At 47.9% G+C, this 27,725-nt stretch overlaps 23 non-coding genes across 23 annotated transcripts; all 23 read right to left on the bottom strand.

The window, feature by feature from the left end:
- Positions 1–248: 248 nt before the first annotated feature.
- Positions 249–330, bottom strand: TRNAL-UAG (transfer RNA leucine (anticodon UAG)). The gene has a single exon. It is a non-coding gene; the product is annotated as a tRNA-Leu (tRNA).
- A 1,144-nt stretch (positions 331–1,474) lies between these two features.
- On the bottom strand, positions 1,475–1,556 carry TRNAL-UAG (transfer RNA leucine (anticodon UAG)). Its single transcript has one exon. It is a non-coding gene; the product is annotated as a tRNA-Leu (tRNA).
- A 1,144-nt stretch (positions 1,557–2,700) lies between these two features.
- TRNAL-UAG (transfer RNA leucine (anticodon UAG)) lies at positions 2,701–2,782 on the bottom strand. The gene has a single exon. It is a non-coding gene; the product is annotated as a tRNA-Leu (tRNA).
- A 1,144-nt stretch (positions 2,783–3,926) lies between these two features.
- TRNAL-UAG (transfer RNA leucine (anticodon UAG)) lies at positions 3,927–4,008 on the bottom strand. Its single transcript has one exon. It is a non-coding gene; the product is annotated as a tRNA-Leu (tRNA).
- Positions 4,009–5,152: 1,144 nt separating this feature from the next.
- TRNAL-UAG (transfer RNA leucine (anticodon UAG)) lies at positions 5,153–5,234 on the bottom strand. Its single transcript has one exon. It is a non-coding gene; the product is annotated as a tRNA-Leu (tRNA).
- A 1,144-nt stretch (positions 5,235–6,378) lies between these two features.
- On the bottom strand, positions 6,379–6,460 carry TRNAL-UAG (transfer RNA leucine (anticodon UAG)). Its single transcript has one exon. It is a non-coding gene; the product is annotated as a tRNA-Leu (tRNA).
- A 1,144-nt stretch (positions 6,461–7,604) lies between these two features.
- On the bottom strand, positions 7,605–7,686 carry TRNAL-UAG (transfer RNA leucine (anticodon UAG)). Its single transcript has one exon. It is a non-coding gene; the product is annotated as a tRNA-Leu (tRNA).
- A 1,144-nt stretch (positions 7,687–8,830) lies between these two features.
- TRNAL-UAG (transfer RNA leucine (anticodon UAG)) lies at positions 8,831–8,912 on the bottom strand. Its single transcript has one exon. It is a non-coding gene; the product is annotated as a tRNA-Leu (tRNA).
- Positions 8,913–10,056: 1,144 nt separating this feature from the next.
- Positions 10,057–10,138, bottom strand: TRNAL-UAG (transfer RNA leucine (anticodon UAG)). Its single transcript has one exon. It is a non-coding gene; the product is annotated as a tRNA-Leu (tRNA).
- Positions 10,139–11,282: 1,144 nt separating this feature from the next.
- Positions 11,283–11,364, bottom strand: TRNAL-UAG (transfer RNA leucine (anticodon UAG)). The gene has a single exon. It is a non-coding gene; the product is annotated as a tRNA-Leu (tRNA).
- Positions 11,365–12,508: 1,144 nt separating this feature from the next.
- TRNAL-UAG (transfer RNA leucine (anticodon UAG)) lies at positions 12,509–12,590 on the bottom strand. The gene has a single exon. It is a non-coding gene; the product is annotated as a tRNA-Leu (tRNA).
- A 1,144-nt stretch (positions 12,591–13,734) lies between these two features.
- Positions 13,735–13,816, bottom strand: TRNAL-UAG (transfer RNA leucine (anticodon UAG)). Its single transcript has one exon. It is a non-coding gene; the product is annotated as a tRNA-Leu (tRNA).
- Positions 13,817–14,960: 1,144 nt separating this feature from the next.
- On the bottom strand, positions 14,961–15,042 carry TRNAL-UAG (transfer RNA leucine (anticodon UAG)). The gene has a single exon. It is a non-coding gene; the product is annotated as a tRNA-Leu (tRNA).
- A 1,144-nt stretch (positions 15,043–16,186) lies between these two features.
- On the bottom strand, positions 16,187–16,268 carry TRNAL-UAG (transfer RNA leucine (anticodon UAG)). Its single transcript has one exon. It is a non-coding gene; the product is annotated as a tRNA-Leu (tRNA).
- Positions 16,269–17,412: 1,144 nt separating this feature from the next.
- Positions 17,413–17,494, bottom strand: TRNAL-UAG (transfer RNA leucine (anticodon UAG)). The gene has a single exon. It is a non-coding gene; the product is annotated as a tRNA-Leu (tRNA).
- A 1,144-nt stretch (positions 17,495–18,638) lies between these two features.
- On the bottom strand, positions 18,639–18,720 carry TRNAL-UAG (transfer RNA leucine (anticodon UAG)). Its single transcript has one exon. It is a non-coding gene; the product is annotated as a tRNA-Leu (tRNA).
- Positions 18,721–19,864: 1,144 nt separating this feature from the next.
- TRNAL-UAG (transfer RNA leucine (anticodon UAG)) lies at positions 19,865–19,946 on the bottom strand. The gene has a single exon. It is a non-coding gene; the product is annotated as a tRNA-Leu (tRNA).
- A 1,144-nt stretch (positions 19,947–21,090) lies between these two features.
- TRNAL-UAG (transfer RNA leucine (anticodon UAG)) lies at positions 21,091–21,172 on the bottom strand. Its single transcript has one exon. It is a non-coding gene; the product is annotated as a tRNA-Leu (tRNA).
- Positions 21,173–22,316: 1,144 nt separating this feature from the next.
- Positions 22,317–22,398, bottom strand: TRNAL-UAG (transfer RNA leucine (anticodon UAG)). The gene has a single exon. It is a non-coding gene; the product is annotated as a tRNA-Leu (tRNA).
- A 1,144-nt stretch (positions 22,399–23,542) lies between these two features.
- On the bottom strand, positions 23,543–23,624 carry TRNAL-UAG (transfer RNA leucine (anticodon UAG)). The gene has a single exon. It is a non-coding gene; the product is annotated as a tRNA-Leu (tRNA).
- A 1,144-nt stretch (positions 23,625–24,768) lies between these two features.
- TRNAL-UAG (transfer RNA leucine (anticodon UAG)) lies at positions 24,769–24,850 on the bottom strand. The gene has a single exon. It is a non-coding gene; the product is annotated as a tRNA-Leu (tRNA).
- Positions 24,851–25,994: 1,144 nt separating this feature from the next.
- Positions 25,995–26,076, bottom strand: TRNAL-UAG (transfer RNA leucine (anticodon UAG)). The gene has a single exon. It is a non-coding gene; the product is annotated as a tRNA-Leu (tRNA).
- A 1,144-nt stretch (positions 26,077–27,220) lies between these two features.
- Positions 27,221–27,302, bottom strand: TRNAL-UAG (transfer RNA leucine (anticodon UAG)). The gene has a single exon. It is a non-coding gene; the product is annotated as a tRNA-Leu (tRNA).
- Positions 27,303–27,725: the final 423 nt, after the last annotated feature.

Below are 27,725 nucleotides of genomic sequence, written 5' to 3'. Positions count from 1 at the left end.
AGGGCATCGTGTCGGCAGATTTGTGGCCCTGCCAAGCACGTGTTTATTGACAGGATCGTGAACGCATGTCCGTTTTCAGTGAACAGTGATTTATGCTTTACCCTTTTTTGGTGAAAACGCACACGAGTCAGATGTGTGCTTTCAGTCTGGGTGTTCAGAAAAGCAAGAATTCATAAACACATGCCATTCCCTGGCTCCCAATTGTCCTGTCTGTACACGTGGCATGAAGATAAAAAAGAAACAGCTATTGGCAGCGGTGGGATTCGAACCCACGCCTCCAAAGAGACTGGAGCCTAAATCCAGCGCCTTAGACCGCTCGGCCACGCTACCCTGCTGGTACTGAAACGAGAGCCTCTGAGACCTGTATTTTTTTAGGGATTGGCTGGTTTGGCCATTAATTCAAAATCAAAGCAAAGCATGAACTTGGATTGAATTCTAGCACTGGCTGTGCAAAGCCCGAACTGAACAATAAAGCACACTTGTCAGCCTGAAATTGAAATGTCACCTTTCGGGAGTGCTCTGTTCAACAGCAGTCTGGTAGCCTAGTGGTCAATGTCAGCACCCCTCCATCCAGCAGTCTTGAGTTCAATTCCCGGTGAGGGAGGTCAGATCTTTTCTAGGTTTTTTTTGGTTCTAAAAATGTTTGGGAAGCGAAGGTTCAGGAACATTGCCGGTAGGGAGAGTAAGCTCTTTAAAGGCATGCAATGAGATGTGTTTTTCTTTATTTCTGCATATTTCTGTAGCTAGCTGCATTCTTTCAGTCAACATCCCGCCCCATTTAGTGCTCACGTTTTTAAAGAAGTCCACCATTAGCCCGCAGTGTAAGCCTACCCGGGGCCTCCGCCGATGGTCCATGGTGTGTGGGATCCTTACTGGACCAACCCCAGCCGTAACGCAAATCTTAGCTTTGTCTCATTCGACCCCTAACTCGACCCAAGGAGCTACTGCAAACTCTTAGCCTAACACTAGCCCTAAATGAAAGACGCCTATTGTCCTCACATGTGGGATTTTGTTCTCGCTGCTAGTGCATACGAAACTTGGTTCCGACGTGTCCAGGAGTGGGAGAATTACCAGGGACCTTGCAATCTCGTGCCTGGGGGTTTCTAAGCTGGGCATAGGAGCTCCACTGGATGGAGCCAAGTGTCTTGAACTGAGTTTTTGTGATGCAGCAGGAAAAGGCGCTGCAAAAAGGAGCAACTACCAAGGCAAAGAGATGTGCATTCATTAGGGCATCGTGTCGGCAGATTTGTGGCCCTGCCAAGCACGTGTTTATTGACAGGATCGTGAACGCATGTCCGTTTTCAGTGAACAGTGATTTATGCTTTACCCTTTTTTGGTGAAAACGCACACGAGTCAGATGTGTGCTTTCAGTCTGGGTGTTCAGAAAAGCAAGAATTCATAAACACATGCCATTCCCTGGCTCCCAATTGTCCTGTCTGTACACGTGGCATGAAGATAAAAAAGAAACAGCTATTGGCAGCGGTGGGATTCGAACCCACGCCTCCAAAGAGACTGGAGCCTAAATCCAGCGCCTTAGACCGCTCGGCCACGCTACCCTGCTGGTACTGAAACGAGAGCCTCTGAGACCTGTATTTTTTTAGGGATTGGCTGGTTTGGCCATTAATTCAAAATCAAAGCAAAGCATGAACTTGGATTGAATTCTAGCACTGGCTGTGCAAAGCCCGAACTGAACAATAAAGCACACTTGTCAGCCTGAAATTGAAATGTCACCTTTCGGGAGTGCTCTGTTCAACAGCAGTCTGGTAGCCTAGTGGTCAATGTCAGCACCCCTCCATCCAGCAGTCTTGAGTTCAATTCCCGGTGAGGGAGGTCAGATCTTTTCTAGGTTTTTTTTGGTTCTAAAAATGTTTGGGAAGCGAAGGTTCAGGAACATTGCCGGTAGGGAGAGTAAGCTCTTTAAAGGCATGCAATGAGATGTGTTTTTCTTTATTTCTGCATATTTCTGTAGCTAGCTGCATTCTTTCAGTCAACATCCCGCCCCATTTAGTGCTCACGTTTTTAAAGAAGTCCACCATTAGCCCGCAGTGTAAGCCTACCCGGGGCCTCCGCCGATGGTCCATGGTGTGTGGGATCCTTACTGGACCAACCCCAGCCGTAACGCAAATCTTAGCTTTGTCTCATTCGACCCCTAACTCGACCCAAGGAGCTACTGCAAACTCTTAGCCTAACACTAGCCCTAAATGAAAGACGCCTATTGTCCTCACATGTGGGATTTTGTTCTCGCTGCTAGTGCATACGAAACTTGGTTCCGACGTGTCCAGGAGTGGGAGAATTACCAGGGACCTTGCAATCTCGTGCCTGGGGGTTTCTAAGCTGGGCATAGGAGCTCCACTGGATGGAGCCAAGTGTCTTGAACTGAGTTTTTGTGATGCAGCAGGAAAAGGCGCTGCAAAAAGGAGCAACTACCAAGGCAAAGAGATGTGCATTCATTAGGGCATCGTGTCGGCAGATTTGTGGCCCTGCCAAGCACGTGTTTATTGACAGGATCGTGAACGCATGTCCGTTTTCAGTGAACAGTGATTTATGCTTTACCCTTTTTTGGTGAAAACGCACACGAGTCAGATGTGTGCTTTCAGTCTGGGTGTTCAGAAAAGCAAGAATTCATAAACACATGCCATTCCCTGGCTCCCAATTGTCCTGTCTGTACACGTGGCATGAAGATAAAAAAGAAACAGCTATTGGCAGCGGTGGGATTCGAACCCACGCCTCCAAAGAGACTGGAGCCTAAATCCAGCGCCTTAGACCGCTCGGCCACGCTACCCTGCTGGTACTGAAACAAGAGCCTCTGAGACCTGTATTTTTTTAGGGATTGGCTGGTTTGGCCATTAATTCAAAATCAAAGCAAAGCATGAACTTGGATTGAATTCTAGCACTGGCTGTGCAAAGCCCGAACTGAACAATAAAGCACACTTGTCAGCCTGAAATTGAAATGTCACCTTTCGGGAGTGCTCTGTTCAACAGCAGTCTGGTAGCCTAGTGGTCAATGTCAGCACCCCTCCATCCAGCAGTCTTGAGTTCAATTCCCGGTGAGGGAGGTCAGATCTTTTCTAGGTTTTTTTTGGTTCTAAAAATGTTTGGGAAGCGAAGGTTCAGGAACATTGCCGGTAGGGAGAGTAAGCTCTTTAAAGGCATGCAATGAGATGTGTTTTTCTTTATTTCTGCATATTTCTGTAGCTAGCTGCATTCTTTCAGTCAACATCCCGCCCCATTTAGTGCTCACGTTTTTAAAGAAGTCCACCATTAGCCCGCAGTGTAAGCCTACCCGGGGCCTCCGCCGATGGTCCATGGTGTGTGGGATCCTTACTGGACCAACCCCAGCCGTAACGCAAATCTTAGCTTTGTCTCATTCGACCCCTAACTCGACCCAAGGAGCTACTGCAAACTCTTAGCCTAACACTAGCCCTAAATGAAAGACGCCTATTGTCCTCACATGTGGGATTTTGTTCTCGCTGCTAGTGCATACGAAACTTGGTTCCGACGTGTCCAGGAGTGGGAGAATTACCAGGGACCTTGCAATCTCGTGCCTGGGGGTTTCTAAGCTGGGCATAGGAGCTCCACTGGATGGAGCCAAGTGTCTTGAACTGAGTTTTTGTGATGCAGCAGGAAAAGGCGCTGCAAAAAGGAGCAACTACCAAGGCAAAGAGATGTGCATTCATTAGGGCATCGTGTCGGCAGATTTGTGGCCCTGCCCTGAACGTGTTTATTGACAGGATCGTGAACGCATGTCCGTTTTCAGTGAACAGTGATTTATGCTTTACCCTTTTTTGGTGAAAACGCACACGAGTCAGATGTGTGCTTTCAGTCTGGGTGTTCAGAAAAGCAAGAATTCATAAACACATGCCATTCCCTGGCTCCCAATTGTCCTGTCTGTACACGTGGCATGAAGATAAAAAAGAAACAGCTATTGGCAGCGGTGGGATTCGAACCCACGCCTCCAAAGAGACTGGAGCCTAAATCCAGCGCCTTAGACCGCTCGGCCACGCTACCCTGCTGGTACTGAAACGAGAGCCTCTGAGACCTGTATTTTTTTAGGGATTGGCTGGTTTGGCCATTAATTCAAAATCAAAGCAAAGCATGAACTTGGATTGAATTCTAGCACTGGCTGTGCAAAGCCCGAACTGAACAATAAAGCACACTTGTCAGCCTGAAATTGAAATGTCACCTTTCGGGAGTGCTCTGTTCGACAGCAGTCTGGTAGCCTAGTGGTCAATGTCAGCACCCCTCCATCCAGCAGTCCTGAGTTCAATTCCCGGTGAGGGAGGTCAGATCTTTTCTAGGTTTTTTTTGGTTCTAAAAATGTTTGGGAAGCGAAGGTTCAGGAACATTGCCGGTAGGGAGAGTAAGCTCTTTAAAGGCATGCAATGAGATGTGTTTTTCTTTATTTCTGCATATTTCTGTAGCTAGCTGCATTCTTTCAGTCAACATCCCGCCCCATTTAGTGCTCACGTTTTTAAAGAAGTCCACCATTAGCCCGCAGTGTAAGCCTACCCGGGGCCTCCGCCGATGGTCCATGGTGTGTGGGATCCTTACTGGACCAACCCCAGCCGTAACGCAAATCTTAGCTTTGTCTCATTCGACCCCTAACTCGACCCAAGGAGCTACTGCAAACTCTTAGCCTAACACTAGCCCTAAATGAAAGACGCCTATTGTCCTCACATGTGGGATTTTGTTCTCGCTGCTAGTGCATACGAAACTTGGTTCCGACGTGTCCAGGAGTGGGAGAATTACCAGGGACCTTGCAATCTCGTGCCTGGGGGTTTCTAAGCTGGGCATAGGAGCTCCACTGGATGGAGCCAAGTGTCTTGAACTGAGTTTTTGTGATGCAGCAGGAAAAGGCGCTGCAAAAAGGAGCAACTACCAAGGCAAAGAGATGTGCATTCATTAGGGCATCGTGTCGGCAGATTTGTGGCCCTGCCAAGCACGTGTTTATTGACAGGATCGTGAACGCATGTCCGTTTTCAGTGAACAGTGATTTATGCTTTACCCTTTTTTGGTGAAAACGCACACGAGTCAGATGTGTGCTTTCAGTCTGGGTGTTCAGAAAAGCAAGAATTCATAAACACATGCCATTCCCTGGCTCCCAATTGTCCTGTCTGTACACGTGGCATGAAGATAAAAAAGAAACAGCTATTGGCAGCGGTGGGATTCGAACCCACGCCTCCAAAGAGACTGGAGCCTAAATCCAGCGCCTTAGACCGCTCGTCCACGCTACCCTGCTGGTACTGAAACGAGAGCCTCTGAGACCTGTATTTTTTTAGGGATTGGCTGGTTTGGCCATTAATTCAAAATCAAAGCAAAGCATGAACTTGGATTGAATTCTAGCACTGGCTCTGCAAAGCCCGAACTGAACAATAAAGCACACTTGTCAGCCTGAAATTGAAATGTCACCTTTCGGGAGTGCTCTGTTCAACAGCAGTCTGGTAGCCTAGTGGTCAATGTCAGCACCCCTCCATCCAGCAGTCTTGAGTTCAATTCCCGGTGAGGGAGGTCAGATCTTTTCTAGGTTTTTTTTGGTTCTAAAAATGTTTGGGAAGCGAAGGTTCAGGAACATTGCCGGTAGGGAGAGTAAGCTCTTTAAAGGCATGCAATGAGATGTGTTTTTCTTTATTTCTGCATATTTCTGTAGCTAGCTGCATTCTTTCAGTCAACATCCCGCCCCATTTAGTGCTCACGTTTTTAAAGAAGTCCACCATTAGCCCGCAGTGTAAGCCTACCCGGGGCCTCCGCCGATGGTCCATGGTGTGTGGGATCCTTACTGGACCAACCCCAGCCGTAACGCAAATCTTAGCTTTGTCTCATTCGACCCCTAACTCGACCCAAGGAGCTACTGCAAACTCTTAGCCTAACACTAGCCCTAAATGAAAGACGCCTATTGTCCTCACATGTGGGATTTTGTTCTCGCTGCTAGTGCATACGAAACTTGGTTCCGACGTGTCCAGGAGTGGGAGAATTACCAGGGACCTTGCAATCTCGTGCCTGGGGGTTTCTAAGCTGGGCATAGGAGCTCCACTGGATGGAGCCAAGTGTCTTGAACTGAGTTTTTGTGATGCAGCAGGAAAAGGCGCTGCAAAAAGGAGCAACTACCAAGGCAAAGAGATGTGCATTCATTAGGGCATCGTGTCGGCAGATTTGTGGCCCTGCCAAGCACGTGTTTATTGACAGGATCGTGAACGCATGTCCGTTTTCAGTGAACAGTGATTTATGCTTTACCCTTTTTTGGTGAAAACGCACACGAGTCAGATGTGTGCTTTCAGTCTGGGTGTTCAGAAAAGCAAGAATTCATAAACACATGCCATTCCCTGGCTCCCAATTGTCCTGTCTGTACACGTGGCATGAAGATAAAAAAGAAACAGCTATTGGCAGCGGTGGGATTCGAACCCACGCCTCCAAAGAGACTGGAGCCTAAATCCAGCGCCTTAGACCGCTCGGCCACGCTACCCTGCTGGTACTGAAACGAGAGCCTCTGAGACCTGTATTTTTTTAGGGATTGGCTGGTTTGGCCATTAATTCAAAATCAAAGCAAAGCATGAACTTGGATTGAATTCTAGCACTGGCTGTGCAAAGCCCGAACTGAACAATAAAGCACACTTGTCAGCCTGAAATTGAAATGTCACCTTTCGGGAGTGCTCTGTTCAACAGCAGTCTGGTAGCCTAGTGGTCAATGTCAGCACCCCTCCATCCAGCAGTCTTGAGTTCAATTCCCGGTGAGGGAGGTCAGATCTTTTCTAGGTTTTTTTTGGTTCTAAAAATGTTTGGGAAGCGAAGGTTCAGGAACATTGCCGGTAGGGAGAGTAAGCTCTTTAAAGGCATGCAATGAGATGTGTTTTTCTTTATTTCTGCATATTTCTGTAGCTAGCTGCATTCTTTCAGTCAACATCCCGCCCCATTTAGTGCTCACGTTTTTAAAGAAGTCCACCATTAGCCCGCAGTGTAAGCCTACCCGGGGCCTCCGCCGATGGTCCATGGTGTGTGGGATCCTTACTGGACCAACCCCAGCCGTAACGCAAATCTTAGCTTTGTCTCATTCGACCCCTAACTCGACCCAAGGAGCTACTGCAAACTCTTAGCCTAACACTAGCCCTAAATGAAAGACGCCTATTGTCCTCACATGTGGGATTTTGTTCTCGCTGCTAGTGCATACGAAACTTGGTTCCGACGTGTCCAGGAGTGGGAGAATTACCAGGGACCTTGCAATCTCGTGCCTGGGGGTTTCTAAGCTGGGCATAGGAGCTCCACTGGATGGAGCCAAGTGTCTTGAACTGAGTTTTTGTGATGCAGCAGGAAAAGGCGCTGCAAAAAGGAGCAACTACCAAGGCAAAGAGATGTGCATTCATTAGGGCATCGTGTCGGCAGATTTGTGGCCCTGCCAAGCACGTGTTTATTGACAGGATCGTGAACGCATGTCCGTTTTCAGTGAACAGTGATTTATGCTTTACCCTTTTTTGGTGAAAACGCACACGAGTCAGATGTGTGCTTTCAGTCTGGGTGTTCAGAAAAGCAAGAATTCATAAACACATGCCATTCCCTGGCTCCCAATTGTCCTGTCTGTACACGTGGCATGAAGATAAAAAAGAAACAGCTATTGGCAGCGGTGGGATTCGAACCCACGCCTCCAAAGAGACTGGAGCCTAAATCCAGCGCCTTAGACCGCTCGGCCACGCTACCCTGCTGGTACTGAAACGAGAGCCTCTGAGACCTGTATTTTTTTAGGGATTGGCTGGTTTGGCCATTAATTCAAAATCAAAGCAAAGCATGAACTTGGATTGAATTCTAGCACTGGCTCTGCAAAGCCCGAACTGAACAATAAAGCACACTTGTCAGCCTGAAATTGAAATGTCACCTTTCGGGAGTGCTCTGTTCAACAGCAGTCTGGTAGCCTAGTGGTCAATGTCAGCACCCCTCCATCCAGCAGTCTTGAGTTCAATTCCCGGTGAGGGAGGTCAGATCTTTTCTAGGTTTTTTTTGGTTCTAAAAATGTTTGGGAAGCGAAGGTTCAGGAACATTGCCGGTAGGGAGAGTAAGCTCTTTAAAGGCATGCAATGAGATGTGTTTTTCTTTATTTCTGCATATTTCTGTAGCTAGCTGCATTCTTTCAGTCAACATCCCGCCCCATTTAGTGCTCACGTTTTTAAAGAAGTCCACCATTAGCCCGCAGTGTAAGCCTACCCGGGGCCTCCGCCGATGGTCCATGGTGTGTGGGATCCTTACTGGACCAACCCCAGCCGTAACGCAAATCTTAGCTTTGTCTCATTCGACCCCTAACTCGACCCAAGGAGCTACTGCAAACTCTTAGCCTAACACTAGCCCTAAAGGAAAGACGCCTATTGTCCTCACATGTGGGATTTTGTTCTCGCTGCTAGTGCATACGAAACTTGGTTCCGACGTGTCCAGGAGTGGGAGAATTACCAGGGACCTTGCAATCTCGTGCCTGGGGGTTTCTAAGCTGGGCATAGGAGCTCCACTGGATGGAGCCAAGTGTCTTGAACTGAGTTTTTGTGATGCAGCAGGAAAAGGCGCTGCAAAAAGGAGCAACTACCAAGGCAAAGAGATGTGCATTCATTAGGGCATCGTGTCGGCAGATTTGTGGCCCTGCCAAGCACGTGTTTATTGACAGGATCGTGAACGCATGTCCGTTTTCAGTGAACAGTGATTTATGCTTTACCCTTTTTTGGTGAAAACGCACACGAGTCAGATGTGTGCTTTCAGTCTGGGTGTTCAGAAAAGCAAGAATTCATAAACACATGCCATTCCCTGGCTCCCAATTGTCCTGTCTGTACACGTGGCATGAAGATAAAAAAGAAACAGCTATTGGCAGCGGTGGGATTCGAACCCACGCCTCCAAAGAGACTGGAGCCTAAATCCAGCGCCTTAGACCGCTCGGCCACGCTACCCTGCTGGTACTGAAACGAGAGCCTCTGAGACCTGTATTTTTTTAGGGATTGGCTGGTTTGGCCATTAATTCAAAATCAAAGCAAAGCATGAACTTGGATTGAATTCTAGCACTGGCTGTGCAAAGCCCGAACTGAACAATAAAGCACACTTGTCAGCCTGAAATTGAAATGTCACCTTTCGGGAGTGCTCTGTTCAACAGCAGTCTGGTAGCCTAGTGGTCAATGTCAGCACCCCTCCATCCAGCAGTCTTGAGTTCAATTCCCGGTGAGGGAGGTCAGATCTTTTCTAGGTTTTTTTTGGTTCTAAAAATGTTTGGGAAGCGAAGGTTCAGGAACATTGCCGGTAGGGAGAGTAAGCTCTTTAAAGGCATGCAATGAGATGTGTTTTTCTTTATTTCTGCATATTTCTGTAGCTAGCTGCATTCTTTCAGTCAACATCCCGCCCCATTTAGTGCTCACGTTTTTAAAGAAGTCCACCATTAGCCCGCAGTGTAAGCCTACCCGGGGCCTCCGCCGATGGTCCATGGTGTGTGGGATCCTTACTGGACCAACCCCAGCCGTAACGCAAATCTTAGCTTTGTCTCATTCGACCCCTAACTCGACCCAAGGAGCTACTGCAAACTCTTAGCCTAACACTAGCCCTAAATGAAAGACGCCTATTGTCCTCACATGTGGGATTTTGTTCTCGCTGCTAGTGCATACGAAACTTGGTTCCGACGTGTCCAGGAGTGGGAGAATTACCAGGGACCTTGCAATCTCGTGCCTGGGGGTTTCTAAGCTGGGCATAGGAGCTCCACTGGATGGAGCCAAGTGTCTTGAACTGAGTTTTTGTGATGCAGCAGGAAAAGGCGCTGCAAAAAGGAGCAACTACCAAGGCAAAGAGATGTGCATTCATTAGGGCATCGTGTCGGCAGATTTGTGGCCCTGCCAAGCACGTGTTTATTGACAGGATCGTGAACGCATGTCCGTTTTCAGTGAACAGTGATTTATGCTTTACCCTTTTTTGGTGAAAACGCACACGAGTCAGATGTGTGCTTTCAGTCTGGGTGTTCAGAAAAGCAAGAATTCATAAACACATGCCATTCCCTGGCTCCCAATTGTCCTGTCTGTACACGTGGCATGAAGATAAAAAAGAAACAGCTATTGGCAGCGGTGGGATTCGAACCCACGCCTCCAAAGAGACTGGAGCCTAAATCCAGCGCCTTAGACCGCTCGGCCACGCTACCCTGCTGGTACTGAAACGAGAGCCTCTGAGACCTGTATTTTTTTAGGGATTGGCTGGTTTGGCCATTAATTCAAAATCAAAGCAAAGCATGAACTTGGATTGAATTCTAGCACTGGCTGTGCAAAGCCCGAACTGAACAATAAAGCACACTTGTCAGCCTGAAATTGAAATGTCACCTTTCGGGAGTGCTCTGTTCAACAGCAGTCTGGTAGCCTAGTGGTCAATGTCAGCACCCCTCCATCCAGCAGTCTTGAGTTCAATTCCCGGTGAGGGAGGTCAGATCTTTTCTAGGTTTTTTTTGGTTCTAAAAATGTTTGGGAAGCGAAGGTTCAGGAACATTGCCGGTAGGGAGAGTAAGCTCTTTAAAGGCATGCAATGAGATGTGTTTTTCTTTATTTCTGCATATTTCTGTAGCTAGCTGCATTCTTTCAGTCAACATCCCGCCCCATTTAGTGCTCACGTTTTTAAAGAAGTCCACCATTAGCCCGCAGTGTAAGCCTACCCGGGGCCTCCGCCGATGGTCCATGGTGTGTGGGATCCTTACTGGACCAACCCCAGCCGTAACGCAAATCTTAGCTTTGTCTCATTCGACCCCTAACTCGACCCAAGGAGCTACTGCAAACTCTTAGCCTAACACTAGCCCTAAATGAAAGACGCCTATTGTCCTCACATGTGGGATTTTGTTCTCGCTGCTAGTGCATACGAAACTTGGTTCCGACGTGTCCAGGAGTGGGAGAATTACCAGGGACCTTGCAATCTCGTGCCTGGGGGTTTCTAAGCTGGGCATAGGAGCTCCACTGGATGGAGCCAAGTGTCTTGAACTGAGTTTTTGTGATGCAGCAGGAAAAGGCGCTGCAAAAAGGAGCAACTACCAAGGCAAAGAGATGTGCATTCATTAGGGCATCGTGTCGGCAGATTTGTGGCCCTGCCAAGCACGTGTTTATTGACAGGATCGTGAACGCATGTCCGTTTTCAGTGAACAGTGATTTATGCTTTACCCTTTTTTGGTGAAAACGCACACGAGTCAGATGTGTGCTTTCAGTCTGGGTGTTCAGAAAAGCAAGAATTCATAAACACATGCCATTCCCTGGCTCCCAATTGTCCTGTCTGTACACGTGGCATGAAGATAAAAAAGAAACAGCTATTGGCAGCGGTGGGATTCGAACCCACGCCTCCAAAGAGACTGGAGCCTAAATCCAGCGCCTTAGACCGCTCGGCCACGCTACCCTGCTGGTACTGAAACGAGAGCCTCTGAGACCTGTATTTTTTTAGGGATTGGCTGGTTTGGCCATTAATTCAAAATCAAAGCAAAGCATGAACTTGGATTGAATTCTAGCACTGGCTGTGCAAAGCCCGAACTGAACAATAAAGCACACTTGTCAGCCTGAAATTGAAATGTCACCTTTCGGGAGTGCTCTGTTCAACAGCAGTCTGGTAGCCTAGTGGTCAATGTCAGCACCCCTCCATCCAGCAGTCTTGAGTTCAATTCCCGGTGAGGGAGGTCAGATCTTTTCTAGGTTTTTTTTGGTTCTAAAAATGTTTGGGAAGCGAAGGTTCAGGAACATTGCCGGTAGGGAGAGTAAGCTCTTTAAAGGCATGCAATGAGATGTGTTTTTCTTTATTTCTGCATATTTCTGTAGCTAGCTGCATTCTTTCAGTCAACATCCCGCCCCATTTAGTGCTCACGTTTTTAAAGAAGTCCACCATTAGCCCGCAGTGTAAGCCTACCCGGGGCCTCCGCCGATGGTCCATGGTGTGTGGGATCCTTACTGGACCAACCCCAGCCGTAACGCAAATCTTAGCTTTGTCTCATTCGACCCCTAACTCGACCCAAGGAGCTACTGCAAACTCTTAGCCTAACACTAGCCCTAAATGAAAGACGCCTATTGTCCTCACATGTGGGATTTTGTTCTCGCTGCTAGTGCATACGAAACTTGGTTCCGACGTGTCCAGGAGTGGGAGAATTACCAGGGACCTTGCAATCTCGTGCCTGGGGGTTTCTAAGCTGGGCATAGGAGCTCCACTGGATGGAGCCAAGTGTCTTGAACTGAGTTTTTGTGATGCAGCAGGAAAAGGCGCTGCAAAAAGGAGCAACTACCAAGGCAAAGAGATGTGCATTCATTAGGGCATCGTGTCGGCAGATTTGTGGCCCTGCCAAGCACGTGTTTATTGACAGGATCGTGAACGCATGTCCGTTTTCAGTGAACAGTGATTTATGCTTTACCCTTTTTTGGTGAAAACGCACACGAGTCAGATGTGTGCTTTCAGTCTGGGTGTTCAGAAAAGCAAGAATTCATAAACACATGCCATTCCCTGGCTCCCAATTGTCCTGTCTGTACACGTGGCATGAAGATAAAAAAGAAACAGCTATTGGCAGCGGTGGGATTCGAACCCACGCCTCCAAAGAGACTGGAGCCTAAATCCAGCGCCTTAGACCGCTCGGCCACGCTACCCTGCTGGTACTGAAACGAGAGCCTCTGAGACCTGTATTTTTTTAGGGATTGGCTGGTTTGGCCATTAATTCAAAATCAAAGCAAAGCATGAACTTGGATTGAATTCTAGCACTGGCTGTGCAAAGCCCGAACTGAACAATAAAGCACACTTGTCAGCCTGAAATTGAAATGTCACCTTTCGGGAGTGCTCTGTTCAACAGCAGTCTGGTAGCCTAGTGGTCAATGTCAGCACCCCTCCATCCAGCAGTCTTGAGTTCAATTCCCGGTGAGGGAGGTCAGATCTTTTCTAGGTTTTTTTTGGTTCTAAAAATGTTTGGGAAGCGAAGGTTCAGGAACATTGCCGGTAGGGAGAGTAAGCTCTTTAAAGGCATGCAATGAGATGTGTTTTTCTTTATTTCTGCATATTTCTGTAGCTAGCTGCATTCTTTCAGTCAACATCCCGCCCCATTTAGTGCTCACGTTTTTAAAGAAGTCCACCATTAGCCCGCAGTGTAAGCCTACCCGGGGCCTCCGCCGATGGTCCATGGTGTGTGGGATCCTTACTGGACCAACCCCAGCCGTAACGCAAATCTTAGCTTTGTCTCATTCGACCCCTAACTCGACCCAAGGAGCTACTGCAAACTCTTAGCCTAACACTAGCCCTAAATGAAAGACGCCTATTGTCCTCACATGTGGGATTTTGTTCTCGCTGCTAGTGCATACGAAACTTGGTTCCGACGTGTCCAGGAGTGGGAGAATTACCAGGGACCTTGCAATCTCGTGCCTGGGGGTTTCTAAGCTGGGCATAGGAGCTCCACTGGATGGAGCCAAGTGTCTTGAACTGAGTTTTTGTGATGCAGCAGGAAAAGGCGCTGCAAAAAGGAGCAACTACCAAGGCAAAGAGATGTGCATTCATTAGGGCATCGTGTCGGCAGATTTGTGGCCCTGCCAAGCACGTGTTTATTGACAGGATCGTGAACGCATGTCCGTTTTCAGTGAACAGTGATTTATGCTTTACCCTTTTTTGGTGAAAACGCACACGAGTCAGATGTGTGCTTTCAGTCTGGGTGTTCAGAAAAGCAAGAATTCATAAACACATGCCATTCCCTGGCTCCCAATTGTCCTGTCTGTACACGTGGCATGAAGATAAAAAAGAAACAGCTATTGGCAGCGGTGGGATTCGAACCCACGCCTCCAAAGAGACTGGAGCCTAAATCCAGCGCCTTAGACCGCTCGGCCACGCTACCCTGCTGGTACTGAAACAAGAGCCTCTGAGACCTGTATTTTTTTAGGGATTGGCTGGTTTGGCCATTAATTCAAAATCAAAGCAAAGCATGAACTTGGATTGAATTCTAGCACTGGCTGTGCAAAGCCCGAACTGAACAATAAAGCACACTTGTCAGCCTGAAATTGAAATGTCACCTTTCGGGAGTGCTCTGTTCAACAGCAGTCTGGTAGCCTAGTGGTCAATGTCAGCACCCCTCCATCCAGCAGTCTTGAGTTCAATTCCCGGTGAGGGAGGTCAGATCTTTTCTAGGTTTTTTTTGGTTCTAAAAATGTTTGGGAAGCGAAGGTTCAGGAACATTGCCGGTAGGGAGAGTAAGCTCTTTAAAGGCATGCAATGAGATGTGTTTTTCTTTATTTCTGCATATTTCTGTAGCTAGCTGCATTCTTTCAGTCAACATCCCGCCCCATTTAGTGCTCACGTTTTTAAAGAAGTCCACCATTAGCCCGCAGTGTAAGCCTACCCGGGGCCTCCGCCGATGGTCCATGGTGTGTGGGATCCTTACTGGACCAACCCCAGCCGTAACGCAAATCTTAGCTTTGTCTCATTCGACCCCTAACTCGACCCAAGGAGCTACTGCAAACTCTTAGCCTAACACTAGCCCTAAATGAAAGACGCCTATTGTCCTCACATGTGGGATTTTGTTCTCGCTGCTAGTGCATACGAAACTTGGTTCCGACGTGTCCAGGAGTGGGAGAATTACCAGGGACCTTGCAATCTCGTGCCTGGGGGTTTCTAAGCTGGGCATAGGAGCTCCACTGGATGGAGCCAAGTGTCTTGAACTGAGTTTTTGTGATGCAGCAGGAAAAGGCGCTGCAAAAAGGAGCAACTACCAAGGCAAAGAGATGTGCATTCATTAGGGCATCGTGTCGGCAGATTTGTGGCCCTGCCCTGAACGTGTTTATTGACAGGATCGTGAACGCATGTCCGTTTTCAGTGAACAGTGATTTATGCTTTACCCTTTTTTGGTGAAAACGCACACGAGTCAGATGTGTGCTTTCAGTCTGGGTGTTCAGAAAAGCAAGAATTCATAAACACATGCCATTCCCTGGCTCCCAATTGTCCTGTCTGTACACGTGGCATGAAGATAAAAAAGAAACAGCTATTGGCAGCGGTGGGATTCGAACCCACGCCTCCAAAGAGACTGGAGCCTAAATCCAGCGCCTTAGACCGCTCGGCCACGCTACCCTGCTGGTACTGAAACGAGAGCCTCTGAGACCTGTATTTTTTTAGGGATTGGCTGGTTTGGCCATTAATTCAAAATCAAAGCAAAGCATGAACTTGGATTGAATTCTAGCACTGGCTGTGCAAAGCCCGAACTGAACAATAAAGCACACTTGTCAGCCTGAAATTGAAATGTCACCTTTCGGGAGTGCTCTGTTCGACAGCAGTCTGGTAGCCTAGTGGTCAATGTCAGCACCCCTCCATCCAGCAGTCCTGAGTTCAATTCCCGGTGAGGGAGGTCAGATCTTTTCTAGGTTTTTTTTGGTTCTAAAAATGTTTGGGAAGCGAAGGTTCAGGAACATTGCCGGTAGGGAGAGTAAGCTCTTTAAAGGCATGCAATGAGATGTGTTTTTCTTTATTTCTGCATATTTCTGTAGCTAGCTGCATTCTTTCAGTCAACATCCCGCCCCATTTAGTGCTCACGTTTTTAAAGAAGTCCACCATTAGCCCGCAGTGTAAGCCTACCCGGGGCCTCCGCCGATGGTCCATGGTGTGTGGGATCCTTACTGGACCAACCCCAGCCGTAACGCAAATCTTAGCTTTGTCTCATTCGACCCCTAACTCGACCCAAGGAGCTACTGCAAACTCTTAGCCTAACACTAGCCCTAAATGAAAGACGCCTATTGTCCTCACATGTGGGATTTTGTTCTCGCTGCTAGTGCATACGAAACTTGGTTCCGACGTGTCCAGGAGTGGGAGAATTACCAGGGACCTTGCAATCTCGTGCCTGGGGGTTTCTAAGCTGGGCATAGGAGCTCCACTGGATGGAGCCAAGTGTCTTGAACTGAGTTTTTGTGATGCAGCAGGAAAAGGCGCTGCAAAAAGGAGCAACTACCAAGGCAAAGAGATGTGCATTCATTAGGGCATCGTGTCGGCAGATTTGTGGCCCTGCCAAGCACGTGTTTATTGACAGGATCGTGAACGCATGTCCGTTTTCAGTGAACAGTGATTTATGCTTTACCCTTTTTTGGTGAAAACGCACACGAGTCAGATGTGTGCTTTCAGTCTGGGTGTTCAGAAAAGCAAGAATTCATAAACACATGCCATTCCCTGGCTCCCAATTGTCCTGTCTGTACACGTGGCATGAAGATAAAAAAGAAACAGCTATTGGCAGCGGTGGGATTCGAACCCACGCCTCCAAAGAGACTGGAGCCTAAATCCAGCGCCTTAGACCGCTCGTCCACGCTACCCTGCTGGTACTGAAACGAGAGCCTCTGAGACCTGTATTTTTTTAGGGATTGGCTGGTTTGGCCATTAATTCAAAATCAAAGCAAAGCATGAACTTGGATTGAATTCTAGCACTGGCTCTGCAAAGCCCGAACTGAACAATAAAGCACACTTGTCAGCCTGAAATTGAAATGTCACCTTTCGGGAGTGCTCTGTTCAACAGCAGTCTGGTAGCCTAGTGGTCAATGTCAGCACCCCTCCATCCAGCAGTCTTGAGTTCAATTCCCGGTGAGGGAGGTCAGATCTTTTCTAGGTTTTTTTTGGTTCTAAAAATGTTTGGGAAGCGAAGGTTCAGGAACATTGCCGGTAGGGAGAGTAAGCTCTTTAAAGGCATGCAATGAGATGTGTTTTTCTTTATTTCTGCATATTTCTGTAGCTAGCTGCATTCTTTCAGTCAACATCCCGCCCCATTTAGTGCTCACGTTTTTAAAGAAGTCCACCATTAGCCCGCAGTGTAAGCCTACCCGGGGCCTCCGCCGATGGTCCATGGTGTGTGGGATCCTTACTGGACCAACCCCAGCCGTAACGCAAATCTTAGCTTTGTCTCATTCGACCCCTAACTCGACCCAAGGAGCTACTGCAAACTCTTAGCCTAACACTAGCCCTAAATGAAAGACGCCTATTGTCCTCACATGTGGGATTTTGTTCTCGCTGCTAGTGCATACGAAACTTGGTTCCGACGTGTCCAGGAGTGGGAGAATTACCAGGGACCTTGCAATCTCGTGCCTGGGGGTTTCTAAGCTGGGCATAGGAGCTCCACTGGATGGAGCCAAGTGTCTTGAACTGAGTTTTTGTGATGCAGCAGGAAAAGGCGCTGCAAAAAGGAGCAACTACCAAGGCAAAGAGATGTGCATTCATTAGGGCATCGTGTCGGCAGATTTGTGGCCCTGCCAAGCACGTGTTTATTGACAGGATCGTGAACGCATGTCCGTTTTCAGTGAACAGTGATTTATGCTTTACCCTTTTTTGGTGAAAACGCACACGAGTCAGATGTGTGCTTTCAGTCTGGGTGTTCAGAAAAGCAAGAATTCATAAACACATGCCATTCCCTGGCTCCCAATTGTCCTGTCTGTACACGTGGCATGAAGATAAAAAAGAAACAGCTATTGGCAGCGGTGGGATTCGAACCCACGCCTCCAAAGAGACTGGAGCCTAAATCCAGCGCCTTAGACCGCTCGGCCACGCTACCCTGCTGGTACTGAAACGAGAGCCTCTGAGACCTGTATTTTTTTAGGGATTGGCTGGTTTGGCCATTAATTCAAAATCAAAGCAAAGCATGAACTTGGATTGAATTCTAGCACTGGCTGTGCAAAGCCCGAACTGAACAATAAAGCACACTTGTCAGCCTGAAATTGAAATGTCACCTTTCGGGAGTGCTCTGTTCAACAGCAGTCTGGTAGCCTAGTGGTCAATGTCAGCACCCCTCCATCCAGCAGTCTTGAGTTCAATTCCCGGTGAGGGAGGTCAGATCTTTTCTAGGTTTTTTTTGGTTCTAAAAATGTTTGGGAAGCGAAGGTTCAGGAACATTGCCGGTAGGGAGAGTAAGCTCTTTAAAGGCATGCAATGAGATGTGTTTTTCTTTATTTCTGCATATTTCTGTAGCTAGCTGCATTCTTTCAGTCAACATCCCGCCCCATTTAGTGCTCACGTTTTTAAAGAAGTCCACCATTAGCCCGCAGTGTAAGCCTACCCGGGGCCTCCGCCGATGGTCCATGGTGTGTGGGATCCTTACTGGACCAACCCCAGCCGTAACGCAAATCTTAGCTTTGTCTCATTCGACCCCTAACTCGACCCAAGGAGCTACTGCAAACTCTTAGCCTAACACTAGCCCTAAATGAAAGACGCCTATTGTCCTCACATGTGGGATTTTGTTCTCGCTGCTAGTGCATACGAAACTTGGTTCCGACGTGTCCAGGAGTGGGAGAATTACCAGGGACCTTGCAATCTCGTGCCTGGGGGTTTCTAAGCTGGGCATAGGAGCTCCACTGGATGGAGCCAAGTGTCTTGAACTGAGTTTTTGTGATGCAGCAGGAAAAGGCGCTGCAAAAAGGAGCAACTACCAAGGCAAAGAGATGTGCATTCATTAGGGCATCGTGTCGGCAGATTTGTGGCCCTGCCAAGCACGTGTTTATTGACAGGATCGTGAACGCATGTCCGTTTTCAGTGAACAGTGATTTATGCTTTACCCTTTTTTGGTGAAAACGCACACGAGTCAGATGTGTGCTTTCAGTCTGGGTGTTCAGAAAAGCAAGAATTCATAAACACATGCCATTCCCTGGCTCCCAATTGTCCTGTCTGTACACGTGGCATGAAGATAAAAAAGAAACAGCTATTGGCAGCGGTGGGATTCGAACCCACGCCTCCAAAGAGACTGGAGCCTAAATCCAGCGCCTTAGACCGCTCGGCCACGCTACCCTGCTGGTACTGAAACGAGAGCCTCTGAGACCTGTATTTTTTTAGGGATTGGCTGGTTTGGCCATTAATTCAAAATCAAAGCAAAGCATGAACTTGGATTGAATTCTAGCACTGGCTGTGCAAAGCCCGAACTGAACAATAAAGCACACTTGTCAGCCTGAAATTGAAATGTCACCTTTCGGGAGTGCTCTGTTCAACAGCAGTCTGGTAGCCTAGTGGTCAATGTCAGCACCCCTCCATCCAGCAGTCTTGAGTTCAATTCCCGGTGAGGGAGGTCAGATCTTTTCTAGGTTTTTTTTGGTTCTAAAAATGTTTGGGAAGCGAAGGTTCAGGAACATTGCCGGTAGGGAGAGTAAGCTCTTTAAAGGCATGCAATGAGATGTGTTTTTCTTTATTTCTGCATATTTCTGTAGCTAGCTGCATTCTTTCAGTCAACATCCCGCCCCATTTAGTGCTCACGTTTTTAAAGAAGTCCACCATTAGCCCGCAGTGTAAGCCTACCCGGGGCCTCCGCCGATGGTCCATGGTGTGTGGGATCCTTACTGGACCAACCCCAGCCGTAACGCAAATCTTAGCTTTGTCTCATTCGACCCCTAACTCGACCCAAGGAGCTACTGCAAACTCTTAGCCTAACACTAGCCCTAAAGGAAAGACGCCTATTGTCCTCACATGTGGGATTTTGTTCTCGCTGCTAGTGCATACGAAACTTGGTTCCGACGTGTCCAGGAGTGGGAGAATTACCAGGGACCTTGCAATCTCGTGCCTGGGGGTTTCTAAGCTGGGCATAGGAGCTCCACTGGATGGAGCCAAGTGTCTTGAACTGAGTTTTTGTGATGCAGCAGGAAAAGGCGCTGCAAAAAGGAGCAACTACCAAGGCAAAGAGATGTGCATTCATTAGGGCATCGTGTCGGCAGATTTGTGGCCCTGCCAAGCACGTGTTTATTGACAGGATCGTGAACGCATGTCCGTTTTCAGTGAACAGTGATTTATGCTTTACCCTTTTTTGGTGAAAACGCACACGAGTCAGATGTGTGCTTTCAGTCTGGGTGTTCAGAAAAGCAAGAATTCATAAACACATGCCATTCCCTGGCTCCCAATTGTCCTGTCTGTACACGTGGCATGAAGATAAAAAAGAAACAGCTATTGGCAGCGGTGGGATTCGAACCCACGCCTCCAAAGAGACTGGAGCCTAAATCCAGCGCCTTAGACCGCTCGGCCACGCTACCCTGCTGGTACTGAAACGAGAGCCTCTGAGACCTGTATTTTTTTAGGGATTGGCTGGTTTGGCCATTAATTCAAAATCAAAGCAAAGCATGAACTTGGATTGAATTCTAGCACTGGCTGTGCAAAGCCCGAACTGAACAATAAAGCACACTTGTCAGCCTGAAATTGAAATGTCACCTTTCGGGAGTGCTCTGTTCAACAGCAGTCTGGTAGCCTAGTGGTCAATGTCAGCACCCCTCCATCCAGCAGTCTTGAGTTCAATTCCCGGTGAGGGAGGTCAGATCTTTTCTAGGTTTTTTTTGGTTCTAAAAATGTTTGGGAAGCGAAGGTTCAGGAACATTGCCGGTAGGGAGAGTAAGCTCTTTAAAGGCATGCAATGAGATGTGTTTTTCTTTATTTCTGCATATTTCTGTAGCTAGCTGCATTCTTTCAGTCAACATCCCGCCCCATTTAGTGCTCACGTTTTTAAAGAAGTCCACCATTAGCCCGCAGTGTAAGCCTACCCGGGGCCTCCGCCGATGGTCCATGGTGTGTGGGATCCTTACTGGACCAACCCCAGCCGTAACGCAAATCTTAGCTTTGTCTCATTCGACCCCTAACTCGACCCAAGGAGCTACTGCAAACTCTTAGCCTAACACTAGCCCTAAATGAAAGACGCCTATTGTCCTCACATGTGGGATTTTGTTCTCGCTGCTAGTGCATACGAAACTTGGTTCCGACGTGTCCAGGAGTGGGAGAATTACCAGGGACCTTGCAATCTCGTGCCTGGGGGTTTCTAAGCTGGGCATAGGAGCTCCACTGGATGGAGCCAAGTGTCTTGAACTGAGTTTTTGTGATGCAGCAGGAAAAGGCGCTGCAAAAAGGAGCAACTACCAAGGCAAAGAGATGTGCATTCATTAGGGCATCGTGTCGGCAGATTTGTGGCCCTGCCAAGCACGTGTTTATTGACAGGATCGTGAACGCATGTCCGTTTTCAGTGAACAGTGATTTATGCTTTACCCTTTTTTGGTGAAAACGCACACGAGTCAGATGTGTGCTTTCAGTCTGGGTGTTCAGAAAAGCAAGAATTCATAAACACATGCCATTCCCTGGCTCCCAATTGTCCTGTCTGTACACGTGGCATGAAGATAAAAAAGAAACAGCTATTGGCAGCGGTGGGATTCGAACCCACGCCTCCAAAGAGACTGGAGCCTAAATCCAGCGCCTTAGACCGCTCGGCCACGCTACCCTGCTGGTACTGAAACGAGAGCCTCTGAGACCTGTATTTTTTTAGGGATTGGCTGGTTTGGCCATTAATTCAAAATCAAAGCAAAGCATGAACTTGGATTGAATTCTAGCACTGGCTGTGCAAAGCCCGAACTGAACAATAAAGCACACTTGTCAGCCTGAAATTGAAATGTCACCTTTCGGGAGTGCTCTGTTCAACAGCAGTCTGGTAGCCTAGTGGTCAATGTCAGCACCCCTCCATCCAGCAGTCTTGAGTTCAATTCCCGGTGAGGGAGGTCAGATCTTTTCTAGGTTTTTTTTGGTTCTAAAAATGTTTGGGAAGCGAAGGTTCAGGAACATTGCCGGTAGGGAGAGTAAGCTCTTTAAAGGCATGCAATGAGATGTGTTTTTCTTTATTTCTGCATATTTCTGTAGCTAGCTGCATTCTTTCAGTCAACATCCCGCCCCATTTAGTGCTCACGTTTTTAAAGAAGTCCACCATTAGCCCGCAGTGTAAGCCTACCCGGGGCCTCCGCCGATGGTCCATGGTGTGTGGGATCCTTACTGGACCAACCCCAGCCGTAACGCAAATCTTAGCTTTGTCTCATTCGACCCCTAACTCGACCCAAGGAGCTACTGCAAACTCTTAGCCTAACACTAGCCCTAAATGAAAGACGCCTATTGTCCTCACATGTGGGATTTTGTTCTCGCTGCTAGTGCATACGAAACTTGGTTCCGACGTGTCCAGGAGTGGGAGAATTACCAGGGACCTTGCAATCTCGTGCCTGGGGGTTTCTAAGCTGGGCATAGGAGCTCCACTGGATGGAGCCAAGTGTCTTGAACTGAGTTTTTGTGATGCAGCAGGAAAAGGCGCTGCAAAAAGGAGCAACTACCAAGGCAAAGAGATGTGCATTCATTAGGGCATCGTGTCGGCAGATTTGTGGCCCTGCCAAGCACGTGTTTATTGACAGGATCGTGAACGCATGTCCGTTTTCAGTGAACAGTGATTTATGCTTTACCCTTTTTTGGTGAAAACGCACACGAGTCAGATGTGTGCTTTCAGTCTGGGTGTTCAGAAAAGCAAGAATTCATAAACACATGCCATTCCCTGGCTCCCAATTGTCCTGTCTGTACACGTGGCATGAAGATAAAAAAGAAACAGCTATTGGCAGCGGTGGGATTCGAACCCACGCCTCCAAAGAGACTGGAGCCTAAATCCAGCGCCTTAGACCGCTCGGCCACGCTACCCTGCTGGTACTGAAACGAGGGCCTCTGAGACCTGTATTTTTTTAGGGATTGGCTGGTTTGGCCATTAATTCAAAATCAAAGCAAAGCATGAACTTGGATTGAATTCTAGCACTGGCTGTGCAAAGCCCGAACTGAACAATAAAGCACACTTGTCAGCCTGAAATTGAAATGTCACCTTTCGGGAGTGCTCTGTTCAACAGCAGTCTGGTAGCCTAGTGGTCAATGTCAGCACCCCTCCATCCAGCAGTCTTGAGTTCAATTCCCGGTGAGGGAGGTCAGATCTTTTCTAGGTTTTTTTTGGTTCTAAAAATGTTTGGGAAGCGAAGGTTCAGGAACATTGCCGGTAGGGAGAGTAAGCTCTTTAAAGGCATGCAATGAGATGTGTTTTTCTTTATTTCTGCATATTTCTGTAGCTAGCTGCATTCTTTCAGTCAACATCCCGCCCCATTTAGTGCTCACGTTTTTAAAGAAGTCCACCATTAGCCCGCAGTGTAAGCCTACCCGGGGCCTCCGCCGATGGTCCATGGTGTGTGGGATCCTTACTGGACCAACCCCAGCCGTAACGCAAATCTTAGCTTTGTCTCATTCGACCCCTAACTCGACCCAAGGAGCTACTGCAAACTCTTAGCCTAACACTAGCCCTAAATGAAAGACGCCTATTGTCCTCACATGTGGGATTTTGTTCTCGCTGCTAGTGCATACGAAACTTGGTTCCGACGTGTCCAGGAGTGGGAGAATTACCAGGGACCTTGCAATCTCGTGCCTGGGGGTTTCTAAGCTGGGCATAGGAGCTCCACTGGATGGAGCCAAGTGTCTTGAACTGAGTTTTTGTGATGCAGCAGGAAAAGGCGCTGCAAAAAGGAGCAACTACCAAGGCAAAGAGATGTGCATTCATTAGGGCATCGTGTCGGCAGATTTGTGGCCCTGCCAAGCACGTGTTTATTGACAGGATCGTGAACGCATGTCCGTTTTCAGTGAACAGTGATTTATGCTTTACCCTTTTTTGGTGAAAACGCACACGAGTCAGATGTGTGCTTTCAGTCTGGGTGTTCAGAAAAGCAAGAATTCATAAACACATGCCATTCCCTGGCTCCCAATTGTCCTGTCTGTACACGTGGCATGAAGATAAAAAAGAAACAGCTATTGGCAGCGGTGGGATTCGAACCCACGCCTCCAAAGAGACTGGAGCCTAAATCCAGCGCCTTAGACCGCTCGGCCACGCTACCCTGCTGGTACTGAAACGAGAGCCTCTGAGACCTGTATTTTTTTAGGGATTGGCTGGTTTGGCCATTAATTCAAAATCAAAGCAAAGCATGAACTTGGATTGAATTCTAGCACTGGCTGTGCAAAGCCCGAACTGAACAATAAAGCACACTTGTCAGCCTGAAATTGAAATGTCACCTTTCGGGAGTGCTCTGTTCAACAGCAGTCTGGTAGCCTAGTGGTCAATGTCAGCACCCCTCCATCCAGCAGTCTTGAGTTCAATTCCCGGTGAGGGAGGTCAGATCTTTTCTAGGTTTTTTTTGGTTCTAAAAATGTTTGGGAAGCGAAGGTTCAGGAACATTGCCGGTAGGGAGAGTAAGCTCTTTAAAGGCATGCAATGAGATGTGTTTTTCTTTATTTCTGCATATTTCTGTAGCTAGCTGCATTCTTTCAGTCAACATCCCGCCCCATTTAGTGCTCACGTTTTTAAAGAAGTCCACCATTAGCCCGCAGTGTAAGCCTACCCGGGGCCTCCGCCGATGGTCCATGGTGTGTGGGATCCTTACTGGACCAACCCCAGCCGTAACGCAAATCTTAGCTTTGTCTCATTCGACCCCTAACTCGACCCAAGGAGCTACTGCAAACTCTTAGCCTAACACTAGCCCTAAATGAAAGACGCCTATTGTCCTCACATGTGGGATTTTGTTCTCGCTGCTAGTGCATACGAAACTTGGTTCCGACGTGTCCAGGAGTGGGAGAATTACCAGGGACCTTGCAATCTCGTGCCTGGGGGTTTCTAAGCTGGGCATAGGAGCTCCACTGGATGGAGCCAAGTGTCTTGAACTGAGTTTTTGTGATGCAGCAGGAAAAGGCGCTGCAAAAAGGAGCAACTACCAAGGCAAAGAGATGTGCATTCATTAGGGCATCGTGTCGGCAGATTTGTGGCCCTGCCAAGCACGTGTTTATTGACAGGATCGTGAACGCATGTCCGTTTTCAGTGAACAGTGATTTATGCTTTACCCTTTTTTGGTGAAAACGCACACGAGTCAGATGTGTGCTTTCAGTCTGGGTGTTCAGAAAAGCAAGAATTCATAAACACATGCCATTCCCTGGCTCCCAATTGTCCTGTCTGTACACGTGGCATGAAGATAAAAAAGAAACAGCTATTGGCAGCGGTGGGATTCGAACCCACGCCTCCAAAGAGACTGGAGCCTAAATCCAGCGCCTTAGACCGCTCGGCCACGCTACCCTGCTGGTACTGAAACGAGAGCCTCTGAGACCTGTATTTTTTTAGGGATTGGCTGGTTTGGCCATTAATTCAAAATCAAAGCAAAGCATGAACTTGGATTGAATTCTAGCACTGGCTGTGCAAAGCCCGAACTGAACAATAAAGCACACTTGTCAGCCTGAAATTGAAATGTCACCTTTCGGGAGTGCTCTGTTCAACAGCAGTCTGGTAGCCTAGTGGTCAATGTCAGCACCCCTCCATCCAGCAGTCTTGAGTTCAATTCCCGGTGAGGGAGGTCAGATCTTTTCTAGGTTTTTTTTGGTTCTAAAAATGTTTGGGAAGCGAAGGTTCAGGAACATTGCCGGTAGGGAGAGTAAGCTCTTTAAAGGCATGCAATGAGATGTGTTTTTCTTTATTTCTGCATATTTCTGTAGCTAGCTGCATTCTTTCAGTCAACATCCCGCCCCATTTAGTGCTCACGTTTTTAAAGAAGTCCACCATTAGCCCGCAGTGTAAGCCTACCCGGGGCCTCCGCCGATGGTCCATGGTGTGTGGGATCCTTACTGGACCAACCCCAGCCGTAACGCAAATCTTAGCTTTGTCTCATTCGACCCCTAACTCGACCCAAGGAGCTACTGCAAACTCTTAGCCTAACACTAGCCCTAAAGGAAAGACGCCTATTGTCCTCACATGTGGGATTTTGTTCTCGCTGCTAGTGCATACGAAACTTGGTTCCGACGTGTCCAGGAGTGGGAGAATTACCAGGGACCTTGCAATCTCGTGCCTGGGGGTTTCTAAGCTGGGCATAGGAGCTCCACTGGATGGAGCCAAGTGTCTTGAACTGAGTTTTTGTGATGCAGCAGGAAAAGGCGCTGCAAAAAGGAGCAACTACCAAGGCAAAGAGATGTGCATTCATTAGGGCATCGTGTCGGCAGATTTGTGGCCCTGCCAAGCACGTGTTTATTGACAGGATCGTGAACGCATGTCCGTTTTCAGTGAACAGTGATTTATGCTTTACCCTTTTTTGGTGAAAACGCACACGAGTCAGATGTGTGCTTTCAGTCTGGGTGTTCAGAAAAGCAAGAATTCATAAACACATGCCATTCCCTGGCTCCCAATTGTCCTGTCTGTACACGTGGCATGAAGATAAAAAAGAAACAGCTATTGGCAGCGGTGGGATTCGAACCCACGCCTCCAAAGAGACTGGAGCCTAAATCCAGCGCCTTAGACCGCTCGGCCACGCTACCCTGCTGGTACTGAAACGAGAGCCTCTGAGACCTGTATTTTTTTAGGGATTGGCTGGTTTGGCCATTAATTCAAAATCAAAGCAAAGCATGAACTTGGATTGAATTCTAGCACTGGCTGTGCAAAGCCCGAACTGAACAATAAAGCACACTTGTCAGCCTGAAATTGAAATGTCACCTTTCGGGAGTGCTCTGTTCAACAGCAGTCTGGTAGCCTAGTGGTCAATGTCAGCACCCCTCCATCCAGCAGTCTTGAGTTCAATTCCCGGTGAGGGAGGTCAGATCTTTTCTAGGTTTTTTTTGGTTCTAAAAATGTTTGGGAAGCGAAGGTTCAGGAACATTGCCGGTAGGGAGAGTAAGCTCTTTAAAGGCATGCAATGAGATGTGTTTTTCTTTATTTCTGCATATTTCTGTAGCTAGCTGCATTCTTTCAGTCAACATCCCGCCCCATTTAGTGCTCACGTTTTTAAAGAAGTCCACCATTAGCCCGCAGTGTAAGCCTACCCGGGGCCTCCGCCGATGGTCCATGGTGTGTGGGATCCTTACTGGACCAACCCCAGCCGTAACGCAAATCTTAGCTTTGTCTCATTCGACCCCTAACTCGACCCAAGGAGCTACTGCAAACTCTTAGCCTAACACTAGCCCTAAATGAAAGACGCCTATTGTCCTCACATGTGGGATTTTGTTCTCGCTGCTAGTGCATACGAAACTTGGTTCCGACGTGTCCAGGAGTGGGAGAATTACCAGGGACCTTGCAATCTCGTGCCTGGGGGTTTCTAAGCTGGGCATAGGAGCTCCACTGGATGGAGCCAAGTGTCTTGAACTGAGTTTTTGTGATGCAGCAGGAAAAGGCGCTGCAAAAAGGAGCAACTACCAAGGCAAAGAGATGTGCATTCATTAGGGCATCGTGTCGGCAGATTTGTGGCCCTGCCAAGCACGTGTTTATTGACAGGATCGTGAACGCATGTCCGTTTTCAGTGAACAGTGATTTATGCTTTACCCTTTTTTGGTGAAAACGCACACGAGTCAGATGTGTGCTTTCAGTCTGGGTGTTCAGAAAAGCAAGAATTCATAAACACATGCCATTCCCTGGCTCCCAATTGTCCTGTCTGTACACGTGGCATGAAGATAAAAAAGAAACAGCTATTGGCAGCGGTGGGATTCGAACCCACGCCTCCAAAGAGACTGGAGCCTAAATCCAGCGCCTTAGACCGCTCGGCCACGCTACCCTGCTGGTACTGAAACGAGAGCCTCTGAGACCTGTATTTTTTTAGGGATTGGCTGGTTTGGCCATTAATTCAAAATCAAAGCAAAGCATGAACTTGGATTGAATTCTAGCACTGGCTGTGCAAAGCCCGAACTGAACAATAAAGCACACTTGTCAGCCTGAAATTGAAATGTCACCTTTCGGGAGTGCTCTGTTCAACAGCAGTCTGGTAGCCTAGTGGTCAATGTCAGCACCCCTCCATCCAGCAGTCTTGAGTTCAATTCCCGGTGAGGGAGGTCAGATCTTTTCTAGGTTTTTTTTGGTTCTAAAAATGTTTGGGAAGCGAAGGTTCAGGAACATTGCCGGTAGGGAGAGTAAGCTCTTTAAAGGCATGCAATGAGATGTGTTTTTCTTTATTTCTGCATATTTCTGTAGCTAGCTGCAT

This window comes from Ambystoma mexicanum, chromosome 1p (genome assembly GCF_040938575.1).
Source record: "Ambystoma mexicanum isolate Mex_15411 chromosome 1p, UKY_AmexF1_1, whole genome shotgun sequence".
Lineage (NCBI taxonomy): Eukaryota > Metazoa > Chordata > Amphibia > Caudata > Ambystomatidae > Ambystoma > Ambystoma mexicanum.
The sequence above is the reverse complement of the archived record's forward strand: the minus strand, read 5'-3'. Positions and strand labels throughout refer to the sequence as shown.